Source organism: Lathamus discolor, chromosome 2, assembly GCF_037157495.1.
Source record: "Lathamus discolor isolate bLatDis1 chromosome 2, bLatDis1.hap1, whole genome shotgun sequence".
NCBI classification, from domain to species: domain Eukaryota; kingdom Metazoa; phylum Chordata; class Aves; order Psittaciformes; family Psittacidae; genus Lathamus; species Lathamus discolor.
This window is the reverse complement of record NC_088885.1, coordinates 41,636,717-41,663,058: the sequence shown is the minus strand read 5'-3', so window position 1 is coordinate 41,663,058 and position 26,342 is coordinate 41,636,717. Positions and strand designations below refer to the sequence as shown.

The following is a 26,342-nucleotide window of genomic DNA, read 5'->3' as shown; positions in this document are numbered from 1 at the left end:
GCAACCTCAGCTTCTCTGGGCAACCTGTGGCAGTGCCTTACCAGCCTCACAGTAAAAAGCTTCTTGCTAATATCTAATCTAAATCTCCCCTCTTTCAGCTTAAAGCCATTCCCCCTCGTCCTGTCACTACATCCCCTTGTAAAAAGTCCCTCTCAAGATTTCTTGTAGGCTGCTTTAGGTACTGGAAGGCTGTTAAAGGTCTCCCCAGAGCCTTCTCTTCTCCAGGCTGAACAACACCCCTCTCAGCCTGTCTTCATAGGAAAGATGCTCCAGCCCTTTGATTATCAATTAGACAAACCTCAGACATGACAAGAGCCACAACCACATGCAGCTTCCAGGAAGACAACTGGTGAGCCAGGTTTGACTAGGTCATCTTTCTTTCACAAACAATAACAATGTTTTATTCTTCCCAGAAATCTGACAAGAGTAAACTTGAATGGTTTTCCTTCCAAGGCAAACAAGAGACATGCCTCTTCGCTAACACACACTAGCATAAAAAGAAAATGCTCTTGGTAATAACCATGTGGTGATAACTCACCTCATTATTACCAGGGCTTTGTCATTTCAAGACTTCTCATTTCCTTAGAATATCAAAGGAGGTAAAATATAAAAGGTCCATTTGTATAGCACAGCAGTGGTTAATGTTCACTATGGAAGTTGGAAGTAATCCCTCTTTTGCTGTAGTCTACATGCTGCTGCAGTAATTGGCTAAAAGGCTCCTGGCTACTCTTCCTGTGGAAAATAAATTATTCCCCTCATATCTGCAGGGCAGAAACAGTTAATGTGGAGAACAGTGCCCATTTCTCTTTGGGTTTGGGTTTTTTTTTGTGTGTGTGCCTAAAATAAAATTGGTATTAAATAATGAACAGAAAGGAAGACCTTCAAGGCAGTAGCTTGTCTCTAGAGGAGGCACCATATAAGTGCTAAATTACTCTGTCTACTTCGCTCAGGAACCCTTATGTAGGACCCTTCTGACACAGATAGATTGGAGCAGTGGGGCAGTGTAAGCAAACCAGCTACCCACCAGACCGAAAAGAAAGACTCTTTTATAGAAGAGAAAATAAATAATAAGGGAGTAAACATTACAACTGAATTCTCCTTTTAATCTGTAACATATGACTATAATTTAATTTTTGATTACTCCCAGTACATCCTTTTTTCCTACCTAATTTCAGGCACATAAGAACCATAAGCTTGGCTTACAAGATCGAAGAACTATGAATTTTCTCCTTACTCCTTTAATCTGCTGGTCAGCCAGCTGTCTGCTTGCCACTGCTCTGCCCTCATTACTGTGATATATAAGAATAAATATGTTTATGCCCTGATCTAGCAGGCAAAAGGTGCTCACAGATCAGTCCCCAGTGCATTTGCTGTCCATGAAACCTGTCTGCAACCTTCCAAGGAACGTTCCACTTCTTACCTATACTGAAAAGGAAGGTATTTGTTATTCGGATGTCAGCTCAGTGTCTCCCTGTTTCTCCTTGCACCTTACAGAAACACACATATGCTTAATTTCAAGAAACCTGCCTAACTTCCATAGTACTATAATACTGGTGCCTTTAAAGATAAACACATGTACAGGAGCTGCAAAATGAGTATTTTTAGGCAAGACCAGGAAAAAAAAAACAACAAACCAGAATGAAATAAAGGAGTTGCTAAAACCTTCACAAGAGGGAGTAGTCAGTAGATTAGTAGCCAGTCATATGCCTCTTGCAAATACTTTGAAGGCAATGAGAATATGGGTACACATATTACAATATATAGGAATATAAGGAATAAAAAAAGGTACAGACAGAACATACACTTTATTTTTTTCCCAACTCATACTCCCTGGCTTTAAGCTACAGCTAAACCAACAGAATACTAGATATTTCACATCAGTCAAATGGCAATAATTGAGCACAAAATATGTAAAATGTATATATTTGGAATGCTTATGCAGGTTTCCATATTGGTTTATATCTCCAAGGATAGTAAATGAATTATCATTTATATATGGTAATATAATATGTAATAACAGAAATTAATTCAAGAAATAAGTCTTCTAAGTTTTACTGCTATAGACTAATAATTATTACTTGTGAACTATTTCCCCTCTGTTTGCTTCCATCAGCTGAAGTGCAAATGAAACTCAGATATCTTTTGCAAAGCACAGAAGAAGTTGCAAATAAATTGTTATTGATTTGTCACCAATAGATAGACACCTCTTAAATAAATGTAATCAGCACTTTGGTAAAGATCATGTTGCCACTATTCAGTGGAAAGAGATGAAGTCACATGAGCTCTTGAGGGAAGAGTTCTGCAAAGCACACAACTCTGAAGCTTGTTTTGCATTTGTGTCCTTTTTCCCCTAACCCCTCCTCACTTACCCACCACAACAGTGTGAAACCCAGGCATGCTCCTATTGAGGAAGGAAAGACCCCTGTTTTGGTCAGTCTGGAGTAATGTATGTGCTGCATGCAGTTAGCTGCTGGTAGTGCTGCCTCTCACTTCCTTCCCAAGGCGGGTCTGGAGCAGCATAGGGTGCTCACTTGGGGTGGCCTCCTCTGCCCAGTGACCTTTAGGATAGCTGTTCTCCCTTCAAACTTTAATAACATTATCCAAGATGGTTTTGCAGACAAAAAGAAACTTAATCAATCATGTAAGTTTGTTCCTCCTATGATACGAGTCTAGAAGCCAAATAAGCCAGTGCACCTGATGAGGCTGTGTACTGCAGACAAGCCCGCAAGAAGCAGAGAAGCGGCTTCAGGAGGTACATGAGAAAAGGAGGTGGCTGATGCTGACAGAGAAATCCAGCTGAGTGTGTTTAGCATTGTCCCAGGAGCTGATCATATCACCCGTGGCAGAGGAGGGAAGAAAACAGGAAATCCCAAATTACTTACTTTGCTAGTAAACTAAGACTCTAAGCACATTACCAAAGAAATCCTGAATCTACTGAAGTCAGGTGGTACTATGACATTAATGTCAATGCACTTACAATTTCACCATCATCTGCATTATGATACCAGCATGACATTTACTATTACAGCCTGGATTATAGGGTTCTATTGGGTGTATTGGCTTTCACTTAATTTTTAAAGTCTGATTTAAATATAGCAAATAAATTGTGACTCTGTATTAAGTTTCCATAAATTTTAGTTCATGGCGTAGCATTTTGGCACAGGACTGTGGATTTAACTCACTCTAATTAGGTGCACAGCACTCTCATTTACTTAAGTGGGATTTACCCAGCGTCTCTGGAGAGACAAGTGAAACAAATGGTTACCTTGTATCTGAATAAATATTTCTGCTATTAGTAGAAGAACTTCAGCAGTGACTCTTGCAAGGGAGGCAGAGCAAAAATGAAGGATTACATCCTGAAATAATCTAAGGCTGAAGACATATTTATGGCTCAGCTGATCTAACAGCTCTGTGCAGCTGGAAGGTGGGGGGGACCCGTCAGTTCTCCTGCCCTCATCCCAACCACATATCACCCCCTCCTTCCCTATGCAAAGGTGGAACCATTTGCTTCTCCTCTCATTCCCTAGCACTAAGGTTAATTTTCTGCTGTCACAATGAGTCTTCAACCAGCATGTGGGAAAAGAGGAAAAGAAGGATAGTGGGTTGTTAGATCAGTATAGACATAACACACAATTTTACCGTTAGCCTTGCTGCAGTAAAAATTAATGCAAACAGCTGGTTTATACTTATTGGACAAATGGCTGGTCCAAGGTCACAAGAGAAGAATTCAGTGGCCCTGCATACCCTCATCTCTCAACTGGCACTTGCATGCTTCATTCAAGCCTGTGCCTTTCTCCTTCAACAGATACATTTCCACAGCCATCTGCCTTTAAGAAAGTAAAATCCAGAGAGATCTCATTTCCTCTGCTAGATGCCATTACCACTGGCATTCATGGTATTCCTTATATCAAGCACAGACAGAGCCACTGGGAGCCACATCCCACCTCCTGGCTCTTCCAGCTGCCGTCTCCGCTTGCCCTGTCCCCACCCGCCAACCTCTGCCCTGGTCTTGGTGGGAACCTCCACCTCTGCTCCCCATTTGGGGGCTGCACAGCACCCTGCAGACCAAGGTGCGTTATCCAGGCACGTGCACAAGGGCAACAGATGCAAGCGATAAAGCCGAAAGGAATCCAATATCTCATGCTTTGCAGCAGAAGTTAATAGCTGAGAAAAGAATATAATGATATGGTACAGGCACATAAACTTGATGGAAAATTCACCTAAAACCACCTGTAAAACTGTTTTGTTAGTGATTTTCCCTATCGGCGTTATCTGCACAGATTTATGGGCTGAAGCGTTTCCAACAGCAAATACAAACGCTGAGGGAAAACACTGTGTCTAAGCTTTTATGCCAAATCCAGCCTATAATTAAGTACGCATAGTTTTGATAGCTGAATTACAAGATTTTGTAAATTCCCCAGATCATATTTCAGATCTGGACTGATCGAAAACATGAACAGTACTCATGGAGGTGTGTGAACTCCTGCCCTGCTAGGCAGCTGAGCCCGATGCCAACACCAGCACTTTGGTGGTGGCACTGGCTGGTAAGGCAACATGGCCCCGTGAAACATGCTTCAGAGGCAAATTGAGTTTGAGGCAGAAGGTTTCCCAAAGTGGCCTCTTGAAAACTGTGATGGCTTTTTCATCATCCAGCCCTATCCTCTCAATAAGCCAGTCACGTATTTACTAAGGAGGATGGCACCAGGACGGCTCAGCTGTAATGGCCAAAAGAGCACAGAGGCATGACTTTTGCTTGATTGTCATGTTCATTCCTTGCAGGCAATCAGGCATAGGAGGTGACTGATTTTTGGAAGCAACCTCTTTGCTCACACTGCTCCAGAACAGCATTCTAGCCACCCTAGCAGTGAGAGCCTCTTGCCTAAATTCACCCAAGCAAACACATACCAGCTGGCCTTACACCAACACTATCCTTTAAAAAGGCTCTTTGCACCCCTCTTTTTCATCCATCTAATAAATTTGCAATCAAATGCCTCCCATATCAAGAAGAAATACCATTTTCTCAAGATACGCTGCTTGTTCCCCCTCAGCCCATGAGTTACCCATGAGTTACCAAGATGGCCTGCGTGCCCTTCTCTCTTTGGGGTGATCTCTCTCATTAAAGTGGATAGCTAAGTTAGGAAACAGGACCCATCACCATGAGCAACAGAAGCCCCTTACCAAAGGCAGGCCGGAGTGCAGATGACAGCAGGGCCTCAGCCTAGACCAGACCGAAAGTAGCATAGCTGCTTGTCCCAGCTGCTAAGCAGAACGGATAATGCTGATGTTTTCCCTGATGTTTACTTAGTGTCTATTCCTGACTCATAGATATTCATCACAGGTGAAAGACTTTCCCTGAACTATCACCAACATGAAAAAATATCTTGCTTTCTTTTCTTCCCATGTTATGGCTTGTAGCTACCACAGGTTCATATACCCTTCAGGATATATTTTCCCCAGCCTTCAGGTCTAGCACTACCATGAAACTTTCCATTATTTGTTGGTAGCTCCTTGGGAAAGCTCTGGACCACACCACTGTTCAGACTGAATTTGAATTGTGTTCTTCTGTTTCAATAGATGGATAAAATTATGAGTATGGTCTAAATCCAACACTGGTCTTCCCATGAAATTAATGAACTCTGGACCAGCATTATGTTAAATTCCAGTGTGAAAGGTATTTTCTGTTTCAATTTCAGCATTTGATTAAAGGCTGATTAGACATTAATGTAAGAGATATTGACATTTAAAAAAATGCCATTGTAATTGCATCAATTTACATTCTAAATACAATTACCCAAATGAGCAAACTGTAGTGTTAAACTGTTAGCTGCTACTACTAACCAGCAACTGTAATCTGACCTATTAATCAATTACCTAGACAAAGGTAAAATAGTCTCGAGTTTCAATTATACACAAGAAAGTTCCATTTCAAACAATCAATTTATATGCAAGTCAAAGTTGCGCTGTAGGCATGAAAGAGTATAATATTTTGGATAATTGGTTTTCGGAAAAAATACAAATTACAAAAATATCTCCAAAAGAAAGTGTCTTTAATTGCATATAAAGTAGTTTATGATTATTTCCTGTAATTAAAGCCATGATTCGCTGGGACTAAGCCTTTCTGCAGATGAGTAAGGTATTTTTGATTCACAGAGTCCTCACTAAACCAGAAAAGCAGAGTAGTTGCTCTATTTAAATGCACAATCATAGACTTGGCTTTTCATGCATTATTTAAATCCAACCCAAATGAAATTATAAGCTTTTGTGTAAGATCTGAAAGGGCCATGACAAGGCTGACCAGCTGGCTTCTTCCTTGCCATACCACTGGCCCTGAGCAGAAACCCCAGGTTTAGCCTGGGTCTCGCTCCAATACTGTGTGATCCCTCCAGCGAGATGGACACAGCAGCAGCAGATGGAAAGGACTCTCCATACCCCTGGAGGTGATGACCTCATGGAGCTAGCTCTGCTCATTTCACAGTGCTCCCCTGAGTTGTAGAGCAGCCCCAGCTCCTGCTTTCACTGCCATTCCCTCAGAGTCCTTGGGCAAGTCCACAAACTGCCTAGTCTTTGTCTGCATTTTTAACAGTCGTTACAGGACACCCACCTTCCTCCTGGGATTCTCTCAAGGCGAGTTAGCTTCTTAAATTTGGTTATAGAGGATGCTTTGTGGAGATCTGAAGGAAACGGCCCCAGAGGAAATAACTGAGATGTATTTTTTGCTAGTGTGGAGCAGCCTAAGACAGTGGGCAAGCTTCTCTGTGCCCACCAGCTACTAATACGTTTGAGGACTTGCCTAGTTTGAAGGCAGAACCCCCTCCTCCATTCTGCCTGCTTCCAAGACCATGAGTAATTAACAGCCTGGTTTTTATTCTTAACACAGATTACTTGTTAGACTTAAGCTAAGACCTTTAAGTTGTACTTCAATCTCTATAGAACACTGTGAATAAGAACCATCTAATTCTCTCCACCTAATGCTGTCAGTGTTCTGGTATGCCTCTTCATTTCCACATGGTCCGTGACAAGCTAAAGCAGATTTAAGCCAATCCTGTGATCTTTTAGTGAACAAGAACCCCAAAAGAGGAGGAAGCAACCTTGCTGTGTTCTCTGCCTAGCATCCTCCCAAACCTCATGTCACTGTATCAGGGATATAGCACACTTGTCCGCTTTGCAGGTCTCAAGCACAGCTGCACAAGAGTAGATCTTAAAATTTAAACACCAGGGGCAGGACAGCATATCTTGAACATATCTTGAACACTGTCTATGAGAGAGAGAGATCCACTTCCACATCCTTCCAGTCACCTTTGTAGCAAGTGACAGCGCCTTCCCTCAGGTCTGCATCGGCATTGGAGCATCTCTACAAAACTGGAAACCAAGATGCTTGATTCTCACTCAGCAATACTGTCCTTCTTTACACTTAGGAAGAGTCACCAAATTCACTCTTTAAAAGATCAGTGTTTTTCCAGAGTAAGGAATATCCATGCCAGGATGAGATACAGAATCACAGAATCACAGATCCCAAGGGTTGGAAGGGACCTCAAAAGACCATCTAGTCCAACCCCCCTGCAAGAGCAGGGTAACCTACAGTACATCACACAGGAACTTGTCCAGGCAGGCCTTGAATATCTCCAGTGTAGGAGACTCCACAACCCCCCTGGGCAACCTGTTCCAGTGCTCTGTCACTCTTACAGTAAAGAAGTTCTTCCTGATGTTAACGTGGAACTTCCTATGCTCCAGTTTACACCCATTGCCCCTTGTCCTATCACTGGATATCACTGAAAAAAGCCTAGCTCCATCATCCTGACACCTACCCTTTACATATTTGTAAACATTGATGAGGTCACCCCTCAGTCTCCTCTTCTCCAAGCTAAAGAGACCCAGCTCCCTCAGCCTCTCCTCATAAGGGAGATGTTCCACTCCCTTAATCATCTTTGTGGCTCTGCGCTGGACTCCTTCAAGCAATTCCCTGTCCTTCTTGAACAGAGGGGCCCAGAACTGGACGCAATATTCCAGATGCGGCCTCACCAAGGCTGAGTAGAGGGGGAGGAGAACCTCTCTTGACCTACTAACCACTCCCTTTCTAATGCACCCTAAGATGCCATTTGTCTTCTTGGCCACAAGAGCACATTGCTGGCTCATGGTCATCCTCCTATCCACCAGGACCCCCAGGTCCCTTTCCCCTTCGCTACTTTCCAGCAGGTCAACCCCCAACCTGTACTGGTACATGGGGTTGTTCTTCCCCAGATGCAAGACTCTACACTTGCCCTTGTTAAATTTCATCCCCGCCCAACTCTCCAGCCTGTCCAGGTCTCGCTGAATGGCAGCACAGTCCTCTGGTGTGTCAGCCACTCCTCCCAGTTTTGTGTCATCAGCAAACTTGCTGAGGGTGCACTCAGTTCCCTCATCCAGGTCATTGATGAAAATATTAAACAGCACCGGTCCCAGCACCGACCCCTGAGGAACTCCACTAGTCACAGACCTCCAGCTAGATTCTGCGCCATTGACCACAACTCTCTGCCTTCTTCCTTTCAACCAGTTCTCGATCCACCTCACTACTTACATGGACAAACGGGACAGGACCAGCAAATGCAGCCACTTCCACCAGATCTGAGTGTCAAGAAAGTGGAATGCTAAGTTCCCTGCCACAGGCCTGAGTGACAGAGCTTGCCTGCTGTATTAATCATCCCCATTTATACTTCTTGCTGCACGTATCGTCACTTCAGTGTCTGTGCCCTTCCTCAGATGAAGGCACGCTCTGGAAAAGCTCCTGGCAATAGCTGCAGAAGAGAGGAAATGGGGGTGCTCACACCAGGGCAGGGAGGCACTGACCTGTCACTCTGGCATGCAGGTTTGCTAATCAGATGTGACATGAATAAATGCAGGGCACAGTTTCATAACCACTGCTCAGCACTGCACCAAAGGCAGCCAGTGAGACAATACGTTATGTATAACTCAGTTTCTGACTCGCCTTTTATTTCCACCCTGCAGTTACAGACTTTCTGTTTCCAACTTCAGCAGATAACGAAGAAGTTTACTCTCCTTACATACAGCTGTGCATTGCTGTGGATCACAGCAACACACAGAAGCATGTCCAAGCCTCTCTTTGATCAAATCATCCCACTTCATATTTACACCTTGCAAACTGCAAAGCTAGTGAAGCCACAGGACATGGGGTGATTTCACCTTGCATATGCTCAGAGGCACAAGGACAAAGACAGAATACCTTTGGGGGTTACCTGAGGAGCTAGACATTGACACACACAGTGCAGCCAAGCTGTGTTTTTCTGCTGCTAGGAAAGGATTAAATGTAATTTGTTTTAACCACAGATTCTATTTGAAGGCTCACGATTTTCCTGAAAAGTTGGGGGTTGTATTTGCTGTGTAAAATGGTTACACTTCACAGGGAATGCATTTATGGCATTTCCTACTGCACAGAGGAGGAATTTCCCTTTGTGCAGTGAAGTATCCCAGTCTAAGCTCCATCCTCTATTTTCTTTATTACAAAGGCTTTTCCATGAATAAAGTCTGCTACAAAAATAGGTAAAAAAATGTCAGAACCCTCTTTCTATACAATTTAATGTATCAATTCCTGTATTTCTTTCTTGTGTCATTTTTCCCCCAAGACTTGTTCCCCAGAGACCTGCTCCTCCAGAAATGCTATATGGCCAAGGGACTGGTCTGAGCCTTACTCTCTTACTGAGGAGCCAGGAATTAAGTAAGGCAGCCTGTCCCTGTCCTCTACTCCTCTCTTTCTCCCAGAAGTACTATGTTCAGGATGACTGAACCACAAAGAGCAGGTCACAGGGCACCTTTGTTCTCAGGTCTGGAGGAAAAAAGCAGTTTTAAGCCTGGGTGTCTTTTTATTCATGCCCTCTGAGCCCACCTTTCTGTTCAAAACACTCCTCACTCCATGCCACTGAATTTGTTAAACTTTATCTGTCTTAGCCCTTCCTTCTATGATGAGCTTTATGGTTTATACAGTGGGAGAGGTGTGTTGATGTAAGTGATGGCCAGGCACCCAGGCTACACAGTTAAAGGCTGCAGCTGCTGGTGAGGAGGAAGCTGCAGGTCCACACAGCTCCGAAAGGTCTCGCAAAAAGACAAGTAGAAAAGGTACCACCTTCTTTGTGCTCTTCTAGAAACTGGAAATACCCCTGCCTCACTGGAGACATGAGGAGCAAGTCTTCCTTCTTTCTGTTCATCTAATAAAAGCTAGCCAGAAGAATGCTGCTTTTCCCAGGGGTGAGATTGGTGCATTAGTGTTGGTGATCAGTGCTTGAAATAACAGGAAGCATGCACAAACAGTGCACTTAAATAGCAACATTCACAAGAGCTCAGACAAGATTTCCAAGACCCAGAACAGAAATGGGTTATTTTCATTTTTAAAAACTAATGAAATTCTTTCTTTCACATCTTACTGCATCTCCTCTGTAAATCTCACCAAAGCCTTCTTTGGTTGAGATTTCTTCTGAGGCAATCTCAGGAAAAAGCAGCTCTGGAGTTAGAAAGCATCAGCTCAAGAGCCTCATGGTGACAAGAAAGGGACAGTAAATGTGTTCAACAACAGACTCTGTTTTCAAGCTTGAATTCAAAGAAACCACATGAGGCTCACATCAAGAACCAACTTTGCATGTAGCTTATTACATCCAAGTAGAAAGCAACAATTTAAACTCTGCTGAAAACTGTCCACCTCTGCATGTAATTACATGCAATCAAAACAAGCCAGAATTATGATCTAACTAAACTAAGATATATACCAACTACTGTCAATTTTACATAGTTTCATATTTTTTGAAGGTTTGACACAATGTTCTTGATCACTAAGAGCAAAAACCCCTACTTACTCCCTGCTGATCACAAAACCTCCAGGAAAGGAAACCAGAAAGCCACTTCATCATAAAACCTCAAAAGCAGCTCAGACACACTTCTCTTCCTCATTCTCCAGGCTTAAAAATCAGCTATCTCAGGCAAAGTTTTACAACACAGGCCACGAAACATGAATTTATTCCATCTGCTCTTTAGCTAGAATAATTTATCAGGATTTAAAGTCCACATGCTGCTCTTATCAACCACTATCAAAGGCAGATTTAGTTCAGCAGTAAGTCCATAGAAAGAAAGAGATCATTGGTTACAACCAAATTCTTTGCCGAGTTCATTTGAATTTTGATGACCTCCTCAATTTGATTTCAACCAAAGAAACTAACAGTGACAAAGCACTGAAAAGCAGGACAGAGGCACAAAGAGAGTGTCCTAGCAAAAAAGATAAACAAGCATCCAAATGTATACATAGCTTGCATGTGGATAACAGCATTACTGAACAGTCAGAGTATTTAGACAAACTATGCTACAAAATAAGTTTTCTATTGCGTATGTAGGCATTTTTAGTGGAGAAACAGAATTCAGACAATTGAATCCTTTTAACATGAAAAATATACATTGGGTAATGTTAACTTACTCTAAATTGAATTTGTAATTACTTCTGTAAGTACAGTCCCTTTTCTAGTACTGCACCAAGACACCTCCTCTTTCAAAAGATGTCAACAAAGAAAAATTGATTTACAGCTACTGGGTTACCTATTACTGCTGTGGATTTACAGTTATGTTTTCTTCTGAAAACAAAAACAAAACAAAATCCAACAAATCAAACAAGAGATGAAGTATTGACGAAATGTACAACAAAAACCAGAAAAAGGATAAATAAACTGAAATAAGAAGGAAATTTTTCTCTAAGCTTGCCATCTAAGGATTTCATTTACCACTTGCGCGATTTTTACAAGACAAAATGTAAATTATTAGTCAACAGTGTTTCTCTAAAGGCAAGAGCAGCTATGTATAGTAAAGCATAAGTTTAGTAGTAGGGCCACCTTACGTTCTTCTGCTGCTCTGACCTGCTCTAGCCTTCCGTTATTTGCAATTCACAAGTTCAAGCTTGACTTAGAAGGCCAAAGTCAAAGGTCATATGTAAAATGATGTAAGCTGTATGTCACTAAGTAGGCAAGAGTGTGACATAAGGATGGATGGGACCGAAAAAATTTTAGCAATACCTTCTTGCCTCCCACTTCTCTGACTTTCATATTGGAACACTGCAAAGTGGCTGCATGCAAACAGGTTTTGATTTGTATCACAGATCAGCTACTGAAAAAAAGGAAAAACTGCTTCTCTGCTCCTCTGGTTGCCCAGAAAGGTGGTAGATGCCCCATCCCCTGAGACATTTGAAGCCAGGCTGGAGGAGGTTCTGGACAACTTGATCTAGTTTAAGATGTCCCTTGTCATTGCAAGGAGAGGTTGGACTAGATGACCTTTGAAGGTGCCTTCCAACCCAGACTATTCTATGATTCTATATTGCTTGTATATGCAAGTATTTTACTTCACAATGTTCTCAAGCACCTACATCATGGGGAGAACTCAATATATGTTTGTAGTAATTTTTACTTTTATATACAGACACATATAACAGATAATACTGAGCATAATTACATATATTATATACATATATAAAGCTTTTATATGACCATGCATATTTAGTACACCTTAATGAGTTATTTTATTTTAAGGATTTCTATAGGTCAAAAGGTCTAGGTATAATCATGGTTGTTATCTGGTCTTTATGTAGCTTTTCAGTGAGTTATCTGCCCAGTTTAAGAATACTTACATATTCTTATCTGGATTATATTAGAATAAACAGAAGTGCAACCAGTCCCCGGTCAACAAACACATCTAGCAGAAACCACTATGACTATAAAATAATCATCTTTCATTGCAAGCAGCTGTTTATTAATAAACAGCTACATGAGAGGCTCTTGAAGGAAAAGCCATAGGAATAAAAAAAAGGTAGTTTAATTGAAACAAAAACCAAGCAAACATAAAGACATGTAACTAAAAGCACATCTGAACTGAAACCATAAGTCTTTCTGGCATGCTTCCCAGCTACTATTTGATTCTGTGCCCTGTGTGACATTTTATATATTCTCATGTTTGAACTACCCAACCATATTTTGTTTCTTCCTTCTACTGGTTTTTGAACTGCAGCCATAATGGTGTCACTATATAAAGGAAATGTACCATTCCACAGCACTTTATTCTTTCTATTTGTAACCTGATTGATGCAGCTGTTTAAAAACTGTAATTTATCTAAAAGATCCTCAGGTATCTCAATATTTTTCATGAAACAGGACAGGATCCTGCAGTAAGAATTCTGAATTTTGAACAGGGCCCTTGCATTGCCCTGTAGCACCTGGAGTTTTGTCAGCCTTGACCCCAAGTTCTGAAAACTGTTATTACCCTAATTAAGTAACATTATGACAGTACCCACTACATATTAAGTGCTGGGCAAACATGAAGTCAGGCACCTTCCCTGCAGAGCTCAAACTTTAAGAAAAATAAGGACATCAATGCATTAACTCCACTAATTATGATTTTTTAGCAAACAAAACTATTCAAACACTGATATTCCCTAATGCTAACACAGGACACCTAAGTTGTAGATTCCCACAGTCGAGCTTGTCACTCTGAGTTCCCTTAAAAATCAATGGGCACTTTTAAAACACGTCATTTGATCCATTTTAGATAGCTCCTTCAGGCTGAGTACTGAATTGTAGATTCTACTCCCTAAGGGGAGCCTCTACTAATTAGTGAGATTGCTCGTGCTATGTGTTAGTCCACTAAGATGCCATGGTACGCGCTGATCTCACAGAGGAATGTGCCAGTCGGCAAGAGGGATTTGAAGGCGGAAAATCTTAAGGGACAAACTTATTCAAGCAGCTTGTTCAGGGCTTAACGGGTGCATAAAAGAAAGTGGAAGAAGCAAACAGAGAAACGTGTTGCAAAACAAAGGAAAAAAGTATAATGAAGTCAGTAATAGTAAATGATCTCTCACAATTAGTTTGCTGGAAATAATACTTGGAAACGTAACTGAGAATTTCAGAGGAATGCCTAGTGCTACGCCCTGTCCACAAAGAGAAGACAAAAGAAATCCATCAGGAAATAGTTCATATTTTACTAAGCCATCCCTGTAAAACAAAACAAAACAAAAAAAAAAAAAAAAGCCAAACCAAATGTTCACAAACATCTAAATTACTCCAACATACTCAGCTTAAGCAAGACATCAATGCTCTGAACTTACTGCATGCTGCCCTGATATCTGGGGGTCATTCACATCCTGTAAGTCCTGAAGAAGTGTTTAACTCCAAACTTCTCGTCTTGTAAAAAAATGCATCAGTGTCACCCTTCTTCTTTTGATTGTCCCTCCCAAGCGCATGTACACAACTGTCCAAAAGGATCAAGTTTCATCTTGCTAAGCCATTTCAGTTGTGATGGACCCCGTACTGCAGTCTATAAACAGCCTTAGGTACATTGTTACTTATGAACTGGTTTATTTCCTAACCAACATCATTAAAATACAAGGCAGTTCACTGAACTTGGAAAATACTAAGAAATTCTCTAGAGTGTAACATCTGGTATAAAGGAGGAGAAAAACACTGTTTTCAAGTGCACGCCATGTAAGAACTGGAGGCTAAAACAAAGCCTATTAATCTATCTCCACCCCCATGTTCAAAATGAAAAACAGAAAAAATACCCTTTGGTGCTTCACATTAGGAAGACACAAATCTGAGATGTCTCCCATCTGGTTTGCTTGCTGTTTTTTAATAAAAAAGCAAAATCACCCAGTCCTTTTTTCCTGCTTTCAGTAGTTTTCAGATCTGTTAGTTTCCAAGATGTTTATACTGTTCTCATCCCATTTTATTTGTGTGCCTGTCAAATTTAACTACTCTGCTTCAGTGAAGCAGTACCTGAGATTTTCAGATTATCATGACCAAACTTACACAACTCACAGATCTGGCTAAACACAGGGAGCTGAGTGGGGAGGTAACTACCTCTGTGCTCCTGTAATAAACTCTTGACCTCCCTGGTGCAACTGTGAGTAGGCCACAGGCTTTCTAAGCTCCCGCTGTCCCCGGGAAGCTGCTGGCAGCCATGGACGACCAGACGCTGACAGCTCTGGCCATGACCCCTCCACCTCATTCTGCAGTACAGCCACAAGAGAATTGTGTAGAGTTGAATATATTGGCTTTAAATCACCTGGTGATTTCCTTCCACTCGAGAAATCCCTGCCATCCAGTCAGAGCTTAGGGCTTATCTGCCTCGTCAGAGGCATGACTTGCAATGTTTCTCACACACGGGCATGTTGCGAAGGCTCCTTGGACAGTGCCCTTAACCCTCACTGCTCAAACACTGCTGTACACATTATCAAGACTTACCTACTGATCTTGGATGAACAGCTAAGACAGGACAACACTTCCTGGGGACAGGAAGTGTTTGAAGATGGCTGGTGGACACCTTTCTGTCTAAATGCGTCTCTGTAGTGCTCACAGCACTGAACGTTGACCTTTGGCTCAGCTCTGTCTGGATGAGATTTTGTTCTATTTCTCCTTTTGTTTTGCAGAGAAAGCCTCCATGCTAGGGCCCATCAGCTGAAAGAGTACTAGCTCACTTCACAAGGCTTAAAATAGCATCTGTAATAGATACTACTGTTCCTACATATTTAAATCAAACATAATGCTGGTCACAACTCTAAAGAAACATCAAAATGCTATTAAAATCCTTGTGTGACAATGTCAAATTCTCTGTGATTCATATGACTTAAAGCTCTAAATTTTGGATATGTATGGACTGCAAACCAAGGCTGAAAACGGATTTTAATATTTGGTTTTGTTTTTCTAACATGATGTCTGCCATATAAACAAACACAACATATTATAATACCAATCTCTAAAATTCTCCACCAGTTGTGGGTCTGGTGGAACATGTCTTGGCTTTTTTTTTAAGATACCAAGTGACATTTTGATGTTCATTTTAATTCAGGACTATAAGTTTCCTCAAATTTCAATGAAGAAAACAATTAAAAGGAGACACATTCTAAGATTTGTTTCCCACAATTGAGATTTCTTTCTGCACAGTTGAGTAAATAATGTCTCTCCATTCAGGCAAAATATGATGACATTAGTTAAATAGTAAAACTCTGTAACTGTTCTTCAGCCTCTTGCTGACTTTCCAGGCAAGCGGCTGGAAAGTTATTTCAATCTTATTAGAAAGAGGACTATATTTTCAAGGTCTCAAGTAAAATGTTTCACTCTTGCAACACAACAGCACACAGACATTCCTTCACATAACATTTTCAGTATTTGAAAGCACTACTTTATGAACTTTAAAAGTGGTATGAACTCTGATTTCCTCATCTTGGAGTCTTATTATCCAGAAAGCATTATGCTGTGCAAAATGCTTCACTGGCAGCAACCATCAATATGTTCTGTTAGCATAAACAGAGGGCAAAAACCCCCTCCTCTCCAAGCCTGAATACAAGAGACTTCCACAAATATGCTGTGGGAGAAAGCTTTCCCCTGGGAAAGGTCACACAGTGATACCACTGACCCTGGTTACTAGCATGGGACGGCTGAGGGACACCAAAGGTCACTGCTGCCTGGCTGCACTTGGCTCATACCACAGGTCCACAGGCAGCCCCCACCACTTTGGCAGGCTCATCCATGCTCTCACAGCCATCCCTCCTCTTCCCATGCTCTCTACCCTCATCATGGCAAGGGGAGGCAGCAATCCTTTGAAATGTTACAAAGGAAATAGCTTAAAAGTACTATTTCTACATGGAAAAGAGACTGCATTAATTCAAATACACAATGTGCTTGCATTTCAGGGAAAAATTTGGTAGCACACATTCAGTCACTGGCCTCACTGCAGTGCTCTGTGGCAGGAGAGAGCCATGCAAGCCAAGCACACGTCCTGGAATGAAAAGGTGCACCACACTCAACACTAATACCTTCAGACCATGGAGAAATGGCCAGAAGCCTCCAGAGGTGATGAAACTGAGGCTTCACCAAGTGGTGGAAACAAAGCACAGGGTGGGTATTTGTGGAGAGGATGATTAGTGAGATTGTGCTGGGTCTGTAACAGGAACAGAGTAAAGGGGATGGAGGAAAAAAAAATCTGAGCAGCAGCATGCTTTTCAAGGAGCTTTACAACCTCAGTCCTGCTGCCTCATGCTGGTTAACATGTAATCTTAAAGGTCTCCCATAAGCTTAGTGTTATTCATACTATTTATATGGCATCAATAATCCACAGCCTGAGAATAGCAGGCAGAAATGATGACAACTCAGGTCAAGCAGCATAAAGCAATGGAAGCACATTTCTCACCAATCACGAAGAAGCTCTGCATACAGCCTGGAGACTTCAGAGAGAACAAGGCCCGAACTCAGGAAAGTACAGAGAGAGAAAACCAGGATTATGTAACACATGTCAGAGTGCATTTTGGTGTGGGTTTTATTTTTTAGTAAGTAATTTGTTAACTCCATCACCCACAACTTACAGGTGTATTGCAGTTGCTAGCAAAGCTCAAAAAGCCTGTGCCAAGTAATATTCGGCCCCATCGAGAACTCTTAATAAAAAGCCAATGACTCATTAGCACTCTATCTGAACACTTTGTTTTCCTTTAAATTATTTCTTTCGTGCCAGATGGAGAATTGAAACACTTCTAATAAAAACTGACATGCACATTAGACTTCTGTTTTACATAAAAGAACATTCATTCCTTTTAAAAGGGACGAATTACTGCCTGAAATTAACATTACAGGGAATTGGACATGCTTACGTATGAAGAAATTTTTTAAATCAAAAATATCTGCAAAACTTTCATCTTCTGAAAACTTCAATCCAAAAGGTGCTTCTTTTTACGGCAGCCTAAGGGATGACATTCTGGTAGCAGAACTGAAGAGACTTAGTTTAACAAAGTATTTACCATTTTTGTGAATGAACTTCTGTATTCTTAGCTCTTGAATAATCTTCTCAGATGGGGCAAATTTTTCCTCTGAAACTGATCCAAATTTGCGTAGTCTATATATTGAAGTAGATACTCCTCATGAAAAGATACACTTTCAAAGCATTCCAGTATTCCTGCTTTTCACTGAGAACAAAATTCCTTCACAGTATTTCATATTTCAGAAATTCTGTTTCCAAACCCAGGAAGTACCATTAAAACAAAGACCCAAAACATCCCATCTCTCCTATTTCAACACCAGCAAAAGAGCCTGGAGATGAACTCCTCTGATTATTTTGCAGGGTCAATGCAGCAGACAGTGAGACTGCAAACCTCTGTGGGGGCACCCACACAAACTTTGAAGGTCCACCGCTGGGTCACTGGGAAAATCTAGTTGTTCTGCTTATTACTGCCAAGCTTGCACAGTTTAATGCAATAAGAGGATATTTATGAATGCAGACTGTCTAGGCTACACAAGGTAAAAACTGGATTGAGACAACGGGTTTTTTCTTAGGCTATGTTTTGTTACAAATTTGGTTTTGCTCAAAACAGAAGCAAGATCTGAGAAGGAAAGAAAGGCATTACAGAAAGAAAGCAGAGCTGGACAGCAGCTTTACAACTGACAATACCACCAATTTATCCCTCACTTGATTGGAAATTACAAATATAAAAAAAACTTTACATTTTGTTGATGGTTTCAATAAAGAAAGTTTTAAAATAAAATACTATATTCACACATAAATGTATTTTAAAGTAGATACGGTTCAGATGATCTCTGGAACCATTAGTCCAAACCCCACCCTATCCATGCAGTGGAGTGACGGTCCCCACACCTGCCTCCAGTCGGGCTACACACAAACAAATCAGAGACTCATTTCCCACAGACATACAAACCTCCTGTACTTCGTTCAGTGCATCCATCTCAGCTACTAGAACCAAGCTCCTCAGCACCAGTAGCTTTGTGCAGCACTCCCTTTGTCACTGGATTCACAATGCTGCTCTCCTGCTACAGTCAGCTCAGCAGCACAGCAGGAATTCCCTTAGCCCCTTCTAAAATTGTACATGCTTTTCAGCAAGATCCACACTAACCTCAAGCATATCACGCTACAGAAGCAATACAATGCTTCCCATCCTTTTTTTTACATACTGCTGTTAAGAGCATATCAAGAATTGTTTTCTGCTCACATATTTACTGTATTACTTTAGCAAGCACAGCATTTTCCCTTTTCTTGTCCTAACAGAAGCTCCTCATTATCAGACTATGCCACTTTGTTCTCATTCTCCCTCAGAAAACTCATTCTGTTTTCTGTCACCTTCTTCCATCAGACTGCCATGTATCATTCTGCTGTGCCAGCAAATAACCGTCAAGTTGTTGCAATGTCCCATTTTCAGGTACACACCTATGCATTGTTGAACACTGCTCCAGTGAAGGGGTTTCTTTGTCTCTTCCTTATCCCACCATGCCCCAAAATAATTTGGCTGTGGGTTCTTTCTTGTTTGCTTTAGGGTGTATTGTAGTTTCTTCCATGGTCAGAAAAATTCACTGTAATCAGATCCATTACTTACAAGCTATGGTACATGAAGCAATGGGGGACTTCGGCGGTACCTTAAAAAGCAACAATTTCAGGGTGGACCAATCCTGAGATCTCTTAACATTGCCAAAGCTTTTACTGATGTAAGCAAGAATTTTCCCAAGAAATATCTGAGGAGAAATTCAAAGTTTTTATCAAAGAAGAAAATTCATCTGAATTAAGGGCATCTTAAGTCTAGGAAAATTTTGAGGCAGTGACCACTCAGGCACTTCTTGTGCTTGTTTATGATAGCTATATATTGGTGCCCTGACTGGGATATATTATTATTCTAACTAGAACTGGTAAATTCTATTTACCCTAACTCTACCCTAATTCTATTCACTCTGATTCTTTTTCTTATAGCATTTCACTTACAACTTTTATCTGTATCTTAAATTTTCAAGTAAGCTAAATTTCTAAATACTAAAGTCTTTTTTTTTTTTTTTCTATTTCTGAAACAGCTCATTCTTGTTACAGTACTATATTCAAAAGCAGCTGGGTCAAATTTAGTTCCTTATGAACAGTCCTTGAAACATTAAAATTGCATGAATAGCCAAGAGCCTCAGTTGCATAACCAAGGCCAAGGAGGAGCCAATAAATCTCTGCCAGTTAGCCCTATTCATGAGTAACTTTTGTTTGACTAAAGCATATCAGCTAGAAAAGCAACCTGTCATAGTTCGAAGATTTAGAGAGATGAAGAACCTCTTGCTTCCCTTGATAATTTGTCAGAATAATGAATCATTTCTACTGTGTAAAATGTTGTGCATTACTCCTGATCTGAATCTGCCCAACTCTCCAGCTATAACTTTTAGTTTGTATTATGATTTTTACTGCTGTTCTAAAGAACCAATATAAAACCAGTATATTTTCTCCCGCTTCAAGAGACTTACATTTTTAAATTAAGGAGGCTCTTTATTTTGATAGGGTCAACAGATTAAAAAAAAAAATAAAAATCATGGTTCTCAGAAAGAAATAGCTTCATCAGATCTCAAACCATTCTGGCTGTCTTCTGCAGTGGTTCAACACCCCTTCAATAAATTAAGTCTGAAACTACACCAAGCATTCTTGTCACAGTGAGGATCCAAAGATAAGGCTATTGTTGAGTCCTAAGCACTACCTTCCTGGAAGATACCTCCCTCTCCTTTCATGAGTGTGTCACACTAAGAACTTGCAATTCAAAAGACCCCTACATCCTTTCCAGACTTACCTCTTTCCAGGGTACAGCTGACCCTGTTCCTGGAAATTCCATCTGGAGAAGTGGTGGAATCTCCTTCACATGGAATACTCAAGACAGCTGATGGGTTGTGGATAACCTAATCTAAGACTTTTTCTACAGTTTTTCAGATGCTGTCCAAAGGCCCTTTCCAACTTAGGCTATGCTATAACACATGACCACACACTTGATCAAATGTATTTCATTCATTCTCCATTAAAATTTTCCAGAGCTAACGCAGAAGTTTACAAAGCCATTTGGTCTTGCAGGTTTGTAATGGTACTGCTAGTTCTCACAATTCCAACTTAGTATCTTCTTTTAAGCTCTAATGTGTGAAAAGTTTGACTCATGTAATATTGCAGTATATACTGAACACTTACCTTAGATACATCACATATTTACACTTTGTCATAATCATTAACTGACTCTACTCTTTACCACCAAAAAGTGACTCTGCAGGCAGGTGTGTGCTCCTATAGCACCAGCAGTAGATTCAGCCATGCAGGAACTGTGTGCACGACATACGCTTTCCTGCACACAAACAAGTGCACACTGTTCCCAAGATGGTTACTTCAATCTAAAAGTTACCTCTGGCTTCATCTCTCAGCCCAAAGGATGTATTTACACATCTGACTAAAATCTTTTCTCATCTGTTGTATTTGTAATTTTCTGTGTAAAATCACTATTCTAGCACTTCTCTCTCTTCACATCTTTAGAGAATTGCTTACCAACCTTTTTTATGTATTTTAATGATGAAGTGCTCAGGAAACAAAAAATAATCTCATATTAAAATACAACATCACAAGTTTCTGAGGTTGTGATAGGCTCTGATTTTGTAACAAGATACTGTGTACCAATAGAACAATATGTCAAATTTCTATGGCAAAAGATTGTAATGCAGCTCTTGGCAGCTAATCACAATTAATTTCTTCACCAAAGTCCAGAACCCAGTAAAAGCTACATCTCTATAAAAGCTGCATCTTAACATATTCCCAACAACTCTTGTGAGAGGTGACCACATTTAACATTCTTGTATATAGAAAATTTTAGCTTCTAGCTATGATTACCTCCTCCCAACTGAATTTATTTCACTACAAATACACAAAAATATAAAATCAGGTTGACCAACCAAATTCAAAGTTTTGTTAAACTCAAGTGGGCAAACCAGGACCTCTGGAGCAATCCACAATTTTTTTCAAATGTTACATATCATCTACTTTTCCCTCTGCTAGTCCCAAGGGGCAGAAGTCTCAAGGCACTCTGATCATTTTCCTTAAAACTGCTGCAGGGAAACATCCAAATAACGGCCTTTCCCTGCCTGCATCTGCAAGTAAATCAGTTCTTTCAGTTTTCCAGAAGGAGGTGTAGAAACTATGCTGGCATCACTGACCAGCTATTTCCCAGAAGTGAACCAATGCCAGATGACCTGTTCCAATGGTCGAGCCATGCTGGATGCTAATACACCTATAGCTCCCATACAAGGGGTTGAGGTTGGAAGGAATGTGTATCTTTTTGCTATTTCATTCTTTGGATAATTTCCTGGATGTTATAACAATCTTCTCTCTTCAGCTATCAAGACACTGATCACTAAGAACTTGCTACTGCTGCTCTTTATGTAAAGGTCACTGCACTCTACAGACGACTTGTGGCAGCCTGTAATGCAGCAGGGAAGACAAAAAAAAAAAATACCCTGCAAAAGACAGAAAAAGCAAAACAATTGCATCATGGTTTGCTTTCATTTTGTTTACCTAACACTGTGGCTGAACAAAACTGAGACGTTTCTTGGCCTGTGAAATAGTATGTGCAAGTCGTTAGACAATGAGCTTGTTCTTAATGGTTGGATTAATTCAAACTGTACAAAACTGCTTAGATTAAGACTGCATTGCTTTCATGTGAAGTAGCACAGCAATGTCTAGAGAGGCAAATACAGGTTTTGTCCTGTTGACTCTCAGCCTGCTAATTATGAAAAAGGGGGAGAAAGGCCCTGTTACATGGCCTGTGATCTTATCCCTTTATCCTTTCTGACCAGCACAATCTGGCAGGAAACAAATAGCTCTACTAAGAATAGCAAGATAAGAAGGAATATCTCCCTCTCTTTTAAGTGAAGGTATAGTAGTTGTTCTCCTTTAAGTCAAACAGAGCATATACTACAGTATTTATTTAAGAGATTTACCAATATGATGAATTATTAACTTGTTTCGATTGAGTCTTTTTGGATTTCTGAGGAAAACTGCAACTCCAACAATGCCTCCATATCTTGGCATCCCTTACTTTTAAGCAGCACACTTTCGACTCACAGAAGCAAGTTACAGTCATATTATCAGTCAAAAAACACTGCTGAAAAACAGCACTTTTATTAACAATTTAATCAGATGCTTCTGAAATCTACAATGAACAGCAGTTAACCCAAACACCCACCTGGGATGGTGAAGTCAGTTTGACGTTTGTATATTCCTACTTACTGAAACCTTCCAAGAGGAAGAGCTTAGTTATTACACACCATCTGCCTTCATCACATATTTACATGAGCATTTAGGAAAGGCAGTGGGGAGAAAACTGCGTTTATTGCACTATTACTGCTGACAACCAACTTCACTTCCATGGGGGATATTTGAGCATCATGCCTAATGGATGTCTGAAGCAAGGGCTTAGATGAGAAGCAACTGGTTAATCCTCCTCTTAGATGAGAACAAAGTGACAGGAGAGATAAGAGAAATCAGACAGGCTGTGGGGCTGGCACATTTGTTCTTTGCCATGCTTCTTGGTGCCTGAACTTTTAAATGATCAAATAGCAGAGCTATGGTTATGACTGCTTACCTGTTAGTAACAAAAAAAAAATTGGAAATTCTCCCTTTCTTTGTGAATCCAGGCAGTCTAGTCATGTAAAAGACAAACCATGTGTTTTTATTGAGCACAACACCACAATATACTGTTAACCCTGCAGTCTGTGTTGGTTATTAGCTTTCAAAAGGATTTTAATGGTTCCGCTCTAAAGTGCAACACCCAACACACCCAGAACTGACTCAAGCCAAAACATTTTCTGTAGCTAATCAAGGCCTTTCTTCCCCACAAAACTCTTACTCAACTATCTCTCCCTCCAAGATTTCAGATAAAATAACTTAATTCTGCCTATTGCAACAGGATGCTGCCAGACTCAGCTACTTGACTGAATTTGGGTGAACAAATGCAGGTGATTTTGTGGGTTGGCAAAGATATCAATATGAAATCAGGCTGGCTGTTCTAGTTAAATGAGCAGTCATCAGTACATAAGCTTACGTTTCTAAACAGAGGTCCTTGCCATATATTGAGGTAAGTAAAACCAGATCATCACCCTCGTCTCCACTGAAACTATTTGAAGGCAGAGTTAACATTTTGAAATGATGACTGCATTTTTAAAGACTTCTGAAAGATCACAGAACCCAGACGTTCAAGAAAGTTTTCAAACCACAGGGAAGATAAGCCAGAAACAAAGCAGCAGTGGCTAGACAAACCTTACTTAAAAGGCTTGATAACTTTTGTCTGACTGCTTTTTTTCAGAGGAAGTTGTAAGTTAGAAAAGCTATTCCGCCTTCAAAATCTTGAAATTAAAGAGAGAAAGACAATGAGAAAAGCATAGACTTTCTGGCAGTATCCAGGGAAGTTTGACAAGCAGCAGCAGAAAGCACAGATCAAAAGAACAAATAAGTTCTTTCATTGTAGAAAATACCTAGAATTCCATGTTTATCTTACCACAATAAGCTACTAAATGGTTATCTAAGCTGCCCTTGTTTTGCCAGGCGACTCAATACATCTGTGGGTTTTACCGTGCATTAGTTTTAGTCTGGTGTGTTTAAAATGCTACACAGCAAGTAAATCTAATCTAAAAGGTTATACATCTCCTCGGGGAAAAAGAGCCTTCACAGACAGCGATCACCTTCAACAGAAAAACTTTTTGGTATAAATTCAGAATTATTTGCCCCAGTTTCTACATCGAAAACCACACAGCTGTGATATATCACAAAAAGTTCAGCCCCTTCTTCCTCTAGTAACTAGTACTGCTAGTAGTTGTAAGAAATCTACAGAAGTACAGTAAAAAAAACCCAACCCAGCACAAGAACCATCTCACAAGTACCTAAGTACTTGTGAACTCTTTAAAGATCCATTTCCTTAGCTCTTGTTTTAGAAACTATTAAGAGTTTCCGTAAATTCCAAGCTGGCTTTTCCTGTATATCACACTCACAAAGAAATCTGTCTAGCATATTATAAGTGGAAGTATTCTGGGCAAAATAACATCTCTGAGACAGGTTTAAGGCATGCAGAAACAAGACTGAACTTGTGAGTTCACAGTTTCTTTAAGACAAAGCAATACCTGCTGTCACAGCATGAGGAAAAAAAGATATCTCAAACCCAAAACATGACAGCAGAAGCAAGAGAAAACGTGTGGGAAAAAGTAGCTCACTCATCTTCACTGTCCAAACACCTTCAGAGTAGAAGTCTACTGTTCTCTAACCCTTCAATTCAGAAGAGGCCCACAAAGTAGCAGTTACTCCAGACTCCTGGAAGACTTCCAGTAAATAGATTAAACCTTACGTATAAACACCCTCTATAATTAGAGAAGAAAGCATCTTGGGTTTTGGAAAGCGTATGACAAATTTCAAAACCATGAGATGAAATCAAATTGTATTTTAACATGGTTCAGGGGAAGCCTTTCTTCTGTAGCCTGTCAGTCTCCCTCTCAAGAAGTTCAATAACTACTGTAGTAACCTAAAGTTTTTTTGCACCTTTCAAAACTAACCTAGAAACATGGATAGACAGACAACAGGATGATGCTAATGAACAGCTCAGGACATTCCTTCTTAAAGGGAGCAGACTTTTGTGGTTAAAAAAAGTGATCCATCTAAAAGATTCCACCAACTTACACAAGCACCATAAAGGAAAGCCCTGACTTTTCCTCAGAGCTGTACCTGGTTTGCAGAAGAGGCGCCATAGGAGCAGCAAAGAGCTGAGAGGCTCCTTTTCCTTCTTGGTTGTGCCACAGGAGCACGAGTGGTTACCTCCTTCTCAAAATCCATCCCCTTAGTAGCAGACTGCCACCAGCATGGAATGACAGAACCAGGAACAGCATGAATCCCTCTTCTTTCCAGAGTAGATTTTCTATAGGTGTGCATACGCAGTGGAGCCTCATCTGATGGGAAATTTTGTAACACATCCGGGTGTACGAATGATTCATATATACAAAAATACTGGTTTCTCATGGTTGCATGCTTGCATACGGGTGGGGATTGAACAAATACACATTTGCACATTGGCTAGAACTACCTTTTTGTGATAGGATTAATACCCAAGGTGATGATTTAGCAATGAAGAAAGAGGGTAAAACATGCACAATAAAAACACATCTGCAAGAAACCCAAAGTAATACAAATAGTTATTGTCATGGTGAAATCTGTTGTGGACTTGAGCTACAGCAACAACCAAGTACCATACGTGACCTCCTCAATGGTCCTGCATTATTGAAGGCTATTCACTGGCCTCAGGAAGAAACTTGACTCCCACTTGCAGCAGGGTCCCAGGCTTGGTAGGGGATTAACCCAGTTGTTCAGGATGGGATTAGAACACTCTGTCCAGGAGCCCTGCCTGCGCAGCAGTGACCATCAGCTGCCTTGTGCAAGGGAGCTGTGCGTGCCCAGCATGCCAGGGAGCAGCAGCAGCAGGTGCCTGCAGGACCTGCCCATGCAGGAAGTGCCAGCAGCAATGTCCGGTG

At 40.8% G+C, this 26,342-nt stretch overlaps 1 protein-coding gene across 16 annotated transcripts in view; it reads right to left on the bottom strand.

The window, feature by feature from the left end:
* Window positions 1-26,342, bottom strand: part of KIAA1217 (KIAA1217 ortholog) — a 384,957-nt gene that overhangs the window by 139,755 nt on the left and 218,860 nt on the right. The window contains exon 1 of one of the 16 annotated variants that reach the window (XM_065666584.1): window positions 14,117-14,377. The exons of the other annotated variants lie outside the window; for them this stretch is intronic. The gene's annotated coding sequence lies outside the window, so the exon portion shown is untranslated. Of the gene's footprint in view, window positions 1-14,116; window positions 14,378-26,342 lie in introns of those variants that run through there. 16 annotated transcript variants of the gene reach the window in all.